At 44.8% G+C, this 9,310-nt stretch overlaps 1 pseudogene; it reads left to right on the forward strand.

The window, feature by feature from the left end:
* The first annotated feature begins 7,493 nt into the window (after window positions 1-7,493).
* On the forward strand, window positions 7,494-8,688 carry LOC102247555 (annotated as a pseudogene).
* Window positions 8,689-9,310: the final 622 nt, after the last annotated feature.

A 9,310-nucleotide genomic window follows, 5' to 3' on the forward strand; every position in this document is an offset into this window, starting at 1 on the left:
GACAAAAACACAGTATATGATGATGAAAAATACATTTATTTTTTAATGTATACATGTACACTGATAGTCCGACAGAAAACTTTATGACTCCATTTGATATTATCAGTGGGACTTTTGCTGCTGCATCACTGATGACAGAGATTGAAAGGTCTTTGGCTAATGTCTTAAGCTGTGCCAAAAAATTCTAATGAATGACTGTTATTTAAAAGTTTTCTTTTCATTTAAAAATTAATAATAGTTCAAAACCAAATTCTAGAACCTAAAAATATAAAAATTATGTGAGTAATATATGTGTGTTGAGAAAACATATACATACAGTATTTATAATCTGAACATTCAGAAACAACCACTGTCATATTTTAGTGTGTAACTTTTTAGGCCATTTCTATACATACGTAGACCATGTGCTGCAGGGTAAACCGTGTCTCATCCCTAAGGTTGGGAGAGTAGTAATAATACCTGTGTGAGAGAACAGAAGATGTGTATTGGCCTCTGCCTCCTGCTCCCGACTGAGAGATCCTGAAACCCTCAGGAGTTCCTGGGTGGTAAGAACACTGGGAGCAGCTTTCGTTCTAACGTTTGGCCTTTGATCCTGGGTCACGACACAGGGCTCCTGACACCCGTGTCATTTCCTGGCCAAGAACAGAGTCTTTTGTTCTGATGAGGTGACTCTGGTGTCTGGTCAGCAGACAGACCCAGCTGTGGCTAGAAGCTTGGAATTTTCATGCCCCACCCCCTTCTCTTAGAAGGGACAGAGGCTGAAAATGGAGTTTATAACGGATCATGCCTATGGGACGAAGCCTCCAGCAAAGCCCCCAAGTGCAGGGTTCAGAGAGCTTGCAGGTGGGTGAGCACGTGGAGGGGTTTGTTGGGAGAGGGGTGCACCTGGACAAGCCATGGGAGCCCACACTCCTTCCCACATACTTTACCTGAGGCATCTCTTCCATCTGATGGTCCTCTGTGTGTAGCAGGTCAGTCAGAAGCTTGCCATGGGTGTCTGAAGTGGGTTGGGGTCTCTCTCATAGGACTGAACGCTTAACTGTGGGATCTGACATTTCCTCCAGGTAGATAGTGTCACAACTGAGTCAAGTTGCAGGACACCCATCTGGTGTCACAGAACATGGCTTGGTGTGGGGACCCACCCCCCATACTTGGTGACCAGAGGTGTCAGAAATGTGAGTGTTCTGTGTGACTTGGTTTTTCAACTTTATGATGGTGTGAAAGCCACATGAATTCAATAGAAACTGTCCTTTGAATTAAGAATTTTGATCTTTTCCTGGGCTAGCAACATGCGCACGCCACCATGACACTGGGCGGCAGCAGGGAGAGGACTTTGCTGCTATGGCTAACGTGAGTGTCCGGGGATGTGGAAGGAAGGTGAGGCTAAGCCACAATGTTTAGTGGTTTGGTGTATTTTGACTTATACTATTTTCAGTTTATGATGGGTTCCTGGGAACTTAATGCCATCGTGAATCAAGGGGCGTCTGCAGTGTGACGGTGAAGAAGACACAGGAGAACCAGGAAGGCACAGTGGGGAAGAACCGGTGTCTCCCTCCAGGGGGAGAAACAACAGGTTTTGTTATAACCTCTCATGGGTTGTTGGTAGGATTCAATGCAATCAGGTCTGTAAAGTGCTGAGCTCATGTTAATGGTTCAATATAGGTGTCCCCCAATGTCTGAACGGTTTCTTTAGGCCGCTTTGCTTTTACAAAAGACCTGCATTAGTCCGGTAACTTATTTTCATAAAAGCAAATATTCTCCTCAGGCTTCTTTTGATGGGTGAGAACAGGTACTAACGTAGGCCTTTCATGAAAGCGACATGGCATACCACAAACTCAGAAAGCAGGAGAAACGCTGCACTTTCCCGTGTTTGGGCTCAGGAAAGATGGCAGAGGAATGCTCCACTTTCAGAGAGCGGGGACAACCTGAATGTCTTGTGTTTTGGAAATGGGGTTCAATTCCTTTAATGGCTTGGAGGGCTTGGGGGCCGGTGTGCTGGGCAAGAAGGGTGGATTCTGTTGGAAAGCTAATCTCCACCACAATATATTTTACCCATTTTTCCATGTTCGTCTTTTGCTTTTTCATGTGTGTGAGTTCTTCCTAAATTAATGATAGTGACCTTATGACATGTACATTTTTCTTTGGCCTCTTATTTCATGGTTAACTTTGTTGATGGGGTTTTCCATCCTAAAGCAGAACTTTTAGTAATATATACATACTAGAGGCCTGGTGCACAAAATTTGTGCACAAGGCGGGGGGGTCCTCTCAGCCCAACCTGCACCCTCTCCAATCCGGGACCCCTCAGGGGATGTCCAACTGTCAGTTTAAGCCCAATCCTGGGGATCGGGTCTAAACCGGCAGTTGGACATTCCTCTCACAATCTGAGACCACTGCCTCCTACCTGCTCACCTGCCTGCCTAATCACCCCTAACTGCCCCCTCCTGCCGGCCTGGTCGCCCCCAATTGACCCCCCCTAGAGGCCTGGTAACCTCTAACTGCCCCCCACTCGCCAGCCTGGTCACCCCTTACTGCCCCCCCCTGCTGGCCTGGTCGCCCCACATAGCCTGCTGTTTGGTCATTACTGTTACTGTGACAGTGTCCCAGACAAATTTGCATATTCCTCAATTATTAGTATAGATTACCACTTCATATTATAGAAAATTCAGAAAATAACTAAAAGAATGAATGGGAAGATAAAAATTTTTCAGAATTCCACAACTGCAGATAACAACTCTGTGAACACTTTGATGTGACTGATGTGTGTGTGTGTGTGTGTGTGTGTGTGTGTGTGTGTGTGTGTGTTTCTTCAGAGACAATTAAGTGTCTACTCTATATTCTGTATATAATTTTATATCCTACTTTTTAAAATTCTATTGTGAGAATTTTCCTATGCCACTGAAATTTATTGAAAAATATAATTTATAATGACTGATTAATATTCCATTGTATTGATGTCCAACATCTTATTTAATCATTTTTCTAACTTTAGGCATTTAGATTGTTCCCGATATTTTCACTATTGCAAATAATGTCTCAGTAAGCATCTTTCTTCACAAGTCCTTGGCCATCCCTTCACACTGAGCACTCCCTCTGTGCCAGGCACTGTGTCAGGGTTGGGAGACGCCAGCGAGAAAGCAGATGCCACCACTCCCGTTGTCCTGCGCTCACAGTTTCACCCTGCCTTTACTTCTAGCCTGAGCTCCTAGAAGTGGAATTACTGTGTTGAAGACACAGGGAGAGAAACTGAGATGAAGGGAGTAGCTGAGCCTCATGGAGGGAGGAGCCCTGCAGAGGGATCTGCCAGCAGCTGGTTCTGTGTGACCGAGATCACTGTGTCCTGAAGGCAGCACTGACTCTGGGCAGGCTTTGCCATGAGCCACACCCTGATGGCCAGTGGCCTCCTCCTGCTGCAGGTGGTCGTTCCTTTAAGTTTGGTTCAAACTTCCCTTAGAGCAAACATGATAGTAATGACACCATACACATGTGCTTCTTTGGAGTAGTGGACTTGTGTCCAACATGACAGGATCCAGGATCTTTGGCAGAGTGGTTGGTGTGATGAAAAGGTAAATGACTACAGCAGTCAGTTCTGCACGCCACACATGAGGGGTCTTAGGTGAAAGCACAAATGGAGCCCCACATACCATAGGTCTAAATACATAAAAGTTCCCTTCAAACGCAGGTAGTAATGGCCCAGCCAAGGTTCCACCCAGCAGTCTGACTCCAGACACCACACTCTTTTTTTGTTTGTTTTGTTGATCCTCACTTGAGGATATTTAGAGTGTAAGGAAGAGAGGAAGGGAAAGAGAGAGGGAGTAAAAAGAGAGAGAGATTGGTTGCCTCCCGCAGCACTGCACCCACCCTAATCGGGGCCAGGAATCAAACCTGCAACCCAGGTACGAGCTCTTGACCGGGAATTGAACCCACGACCCTTCCTTATGTGTGCTGATGCTCTAACCACTGAGAACACTGGCCAGGCCTGATTGCACACTCTTAACTGCAGTGCTTCACTCCTTCTCATAAAAAGATGGGAAGCCCTGGATTAGATTATCCCAAGACCCGGTTCCTTCCCAGTGATGCCATTCAGCTGTGTGAGCCGGTTGGCCAACTCTGTAATGAGGAGGGTCGGAGGTCATTAGGGTGTTGAGTCTAATACCCCACGACTCTGTGATTTCATACCAGTTCCCTCACTTCAGACACTCCCTAGAGATAAGTTATATGACTAAATATCACAAGTCTGGATTTGATTGATCATTTATGAGCACAGGTTATGGTTTCTTCACCTGAGTTTACTCAGGGTTGTTTCCTGAGTGAATGTGAATGTTGAAATAACTCTTTCCAGATGGACCTCTCTCTTGTTATCATGGAAATTCTGTGGCTCTCTCCTGCTCCTACAAATCACAGTGTGCCGCTAACAGTCACTGTTTAGTGAGCTGTACTGGGGGCAGGTTGTGCTCTCCAAGCTTTCCGTGCCTTCTTACTTTCAAATCCCAGGTGTTCAGGTGCTTGCTCACCTCACAGGTAGTAATGGCCCAGCCAAGGTTCCACCCAGCAGACACCACACTCTTTTGTTTTGTTTTGTTGATCCTCACTTGAGGATATTTAGAGTGTAAGGAAGAGAGGAAGGGAAAGAGAGAGGGAGTAAAAAGAGAGAGAGATTGGTTGCCTCCCGCAGCACTGCACCCACCCTAATCGGGGCCAGGAATCAAACCTGCAACCCAGGTACGAGCTCTTGACCGGGAATTGAACCCACGACCCTTCCTTATGTGTGCTGATGCTCTAACCACTGAGAACACTGGGCAGGCCTGATTGCACACTCTTAACTGCAGTGCTTCACTCCTTCTCATAAAAAGATGGGAAGCCCTGGATTAGATTATCCCAAGACCCGGTTCCTTCCCAGTGATGCCATTCAGCTGTGTGAGCCGGTTGGCCAACTCTGTAATGAGGAGGGTCGGAGGTCATTAGGGTGTTGAGTCTAATACCCCACGACTCTGTGATTTCATACCAGTTCCCTCACTTCAGACACTCCCTAGAGATAAGTTATATGACTAAATATCACAAGTCTGGATTTGATTGATCATTTATGAGCACAGGTTATGGTTTCTTCACCTGAGTTTACTCAGGGTTGTTTTCTGAGTGAATGTGAATGTTGAAATAACTCTTTCCAGATGGACCTCTCTCTTGTTATCATGGAAATTCTGTGGCTCTCTCCTGCTCCTACAAATCACAGTGTGGAGCAAATACATTCCCTTAGAAATGCTCCTAATTCTAGGTTTTTCCGAAATAAAAGTATCTTATCAAAACAACACACTACAGAAGCCTTTTTTTCTGAATTTCAATCTTGGCCATATGGATAATGCTTGACCTCATGCTTGCTCCCATTCCTGTATTGCCGGGAACAGGAGCAATAGCTGCATCATCAGACAGTCTTTTATTTCCTTTCTGTGCAGGCCAACTTGGGGTCTTTGGTCAAGAACCTTGGGAAAGGTGACTCCCTGCGTCCCTCTGTCCCTCGGCAGTGGTCACTGTGCCTTCAGGCTGCAAAGGCACATGGAATGAATATTTTCTCTAAATTAACTCTATAAAATATTTCATATCTCCCTTATTATCACCCCTTGGACAAAGGTTTGAGAGGAATTGATGTAGAAATTTTGTCAGTCAGATAACCCCAGCGCAGTTCTAAATGGTACAACAGCAGAGGGGAGCTCTGTGTAGCTGCCCCAGTAGGAATGACTCAGTATGTGTGTTTTTTCCAGGGGCCATGGCAGGACCATTCTGTGTTTTACTGTTATCACGTATACAGTGGTGAGTTTGTTTCACTCTTTTTTTTTTTTTATGTATCCAGTGGTGAGTTTGTTTCATTCTTTTTTTTTGCATGTTAACATCTTCAGCCTTTGCAACTACCCTCTGGAACTATTCAGAGTTTTGTGAGGTAGGAGGGGTTGTGTGTTCCTCCTACATGAATATTTTGTGTTTGTGTTCATGGAGTTACAGACCCATTTGGTCATTTTCTAAGTCTCAGTCTTGAATTTTTTTCTGTCTAGAACACCATACAGTGACAATTCAGAGCCCTGTACCAGCCTGCCTCTAGGAGAATGGCCTGAGTCATGAGCTGATCCTGGCTGTGCTGCTTCCTCACTCAGAGATCCAGCTCTGTGTGCCTGTTTCATTGATGGTCAGTTGGAGACAGAAGTACCTGCTTTGCCTACCTGGAGAGTTGGGTGGGCATCTGCCTGAGGATTATTTCAACAGACACGAGTGGATTAACAAAGGAGACAAGAAGGTGAGTGAGACATGGTCCCTACTTTCAATGAAAAATCAGCAGGTAAATGGCTGACTATGGCATGGTATGTGGGTGAGAGAAAGTTGAAATTTTAAAAGTGCTCCGTTTTTAAAGATATTATTGTTTAACATTTGCGGAGTGGCTATAGCTTGGGAGGTAGCACCAGTCTGGGACTCTCAGAGGCTGAATTAATTGAGTTATCAGTCCCAGAGGGAAACATTGGCAGGAGTCAAGAACAAGCTTGGAATTGTATACAAGGGGCCTGGGCAGAAATGGCATCTAAGGACTGACATCGAAAAAAACAAATTTATTTGGTCATAGTTTTCCTCAACTGTACTCCATATTCTTTCTGGAGATATAACTAAATGTGGTAAAAGAAGGAGGAGGAAGAGGAAGAGGAGGAGAAGGAGGAAGGGGAGGAAGAGGAGGAAGAGGAGAAGAGGAAGGAAGAGGAGGAGGAAAGAAAGGAAAAAATATGTGGGCTCAACTGGGTTTGGGAAATGTTATATCATGCCCCTTGAAAATTCATAATATGTGTTAGCAAATGAAAGACTCCAAAAGTAGAAAAGTCTTGTGTTAAATAAATCTGTTTACTTATGCTTAAACTTCGAATTTGTGCGTGGCATACATTTTAGGGCCCCACTTTGTAGGTTGACAGCGACTCTTCGAGGTACCTGTTTGGGAAACACTGGGTGGTAAAGGTTATGGCAGACATCCTGGTGGTTACAGGAAGAACCAGATGAAAGACTGTAGATATCTGGGTACAAATTTATTTCTACTAGTGGAGAACAAAAGCAACCCAAAACACACGAGCTACAGACTACAGATCAGTAAATGAAAACCAAACATGTGCTCATATTTATATTTATGGATTATACAAACAATGCAAATGTGCTAATCCATTCAGTATTTCATTTTATCTTTCTTCCTAACTCATTTGAATATTTCTTATCTAAACCTAATATTTTATTTTAAATCTAGATTTGAATCTCAACTCTGTTACTTTTCCAAATTTGCATGCCTTATGTGACATCCCTAAATCTTACTAGTAATGTTGTGAGGGTAAGGAAAATAACTGCAAAATCATTTGCATTATGCCCAGCACACAGTAGGTCCTTTGTAAATGGTTGCTTTCATCTACCCTACAAACTGCTATTAAACATGCCTGGAGGTTCCCTTTCCAGAAGCTTCTGCCTGCTGCCTCCGCTCTGGGTACCAGGCCCTGCATCACGCTGCCATGATGGGCCACCATCCTGTGCTCGTGCTTAGTCAGAACATAAAGCGTGAATCTGGAAGAAAAGTTCAATCTGGAAACATCAATGCCTCCAAGACTATTGCAGATATCATCCAAACATGTTTGGGACCCAAGTCTGTGATGAAGATGCTTTTGGACACAATGGGAGGCATTGTGATGACTAATGATGGCAATGCAATTCTTCAAGAGATCCAAGTTCAGCATCCAGCAGCCAAGTCCATGATTGAAATTAGCCGGACAGGATGAAGAGGTTGGAATGGGACCGTATCAGTAATTATTCTTGCGGGGGAGATGCTCTCTGTGGCTGAGCACTTCCTAGAGCAGCAGATGCACCCAATGGTGGTTGGTGATCAGTGTTTATCGAAAGGCACTGAATGATATGATCAACACCCTAAAGAAAATCAGTACTCCCGACGACACCAATAACCAAGATATGATGCTGAACAGTATCAACAGCTCCATTATTACCAAAGCAATCAGTCCGTGGTCCCCTTTGGCTTGTAGCATTGCCCTGAATGCTATCAAAACTGCACAGTTTGAGGAGAATAGCCAGAAGGAGATTGATATCAAGAAATATGCAAAGGTGGAAAGGATACCTGGGGGTATTATTGAAGACTGGTGTGTTTTATGTGGAGTCATGATTAACAAAGATGTGACCCATTCACAAATGCGGCGCTATATCAAGAACACTCGAATTGTGCTGCTGGATTCTTCTCTGGAATACAAGAAAGGAGAAAGCCAGACTGACATTGAGATCATGCGAGAGGAAGACTTCACCCGAATCCTCCAAATGGAAGAAGAATACATCCAGCAGGTCTGTGAGGACATTATCACTGAAAAGGGCATCTCAGATTTAGCTCAGCACTACCTCATGCGGGCCAATATCACAGCCACCCTCCGAGTCCGGAAGGCAGACAATAATCACATCGCTTGAGCCTGTGAGGCCCAGATAGTCAGCCGACCAGAAGAACTGAGAGAAGATGATGTTGGAATAGGAAAAAGACTGTTGGAAATCAAGAAAATTGGAGATGAGTACTTTACATTTATCACTGAGTGTAAAGACCCCAAGGCTTGTACCTTTCTCCTCCTGGAGATGGCTGTGGCCCATACCTTGACAGAAAAATCCAAGGCCATGACTGGTGTGGAGCAATGACAATACAGGGCTGTTACCCAGGCCCTGGAGGTCATCCCTTGTACCCTTATCCAGAACTGTGGAGCCAGTATCATTCATCTACTTAACTCCCTTCGGGCCAAGCATACCCAGGAGAACTGTGAGACCTGGAGTGTAAATGGTGAAACAGGTACTTTGGTGGACATGAAAGAACTGGGCATCTGGGAGCCATTGGCTATAAAACTGCAAACATATAAGACAGCAATGGAGACTGCAGTTCTGCTGCTGCGGATTAAGGACATTGTCTCAGGCCACCAAAGAAGGGTGATGACCACGGCCAGCAATGCGGGGCTCCTGATGTTGGCCAGGAGTGAGTGGTGGGCAAGGTGATCTCAACACACAGGTCCAACAGTCTCCCCCTTGCCTGAGCCAGATGTCCAGGGACACTGTGAATGTCATTGTTTGGAAAGGATCAGGTTTAAGGGCAGCCCCAGTCCCTTTCTGTCTCAGCTCAGTTTGCAAAAGGCACTGACATGTAATTCTTCACTATTGTAAGCTTTCCATTTAGTTTGCTTCCGGTATTAAATCTAAGTCATTTGAAAACAAACACACACAAAAACATGCTTGTCTCAGCTTTATGTGAAGTCTATAGAATTTTGAAAGG

The sequence above is a fragment of the Myotis brandtii genome, unplaced genomic scaffold, assembly GCF_000412655.1.
Source record: "Myotis brandtii unplaced genomic scaffold, ASM41265v1 scaffold300, whole genome shotgun sequence".
NCBI lineage: Eukaryota > Metazoa > Chordata > Mammalia > Chiroptera > Vespertilionidae > Myotis > Myotis brandtii.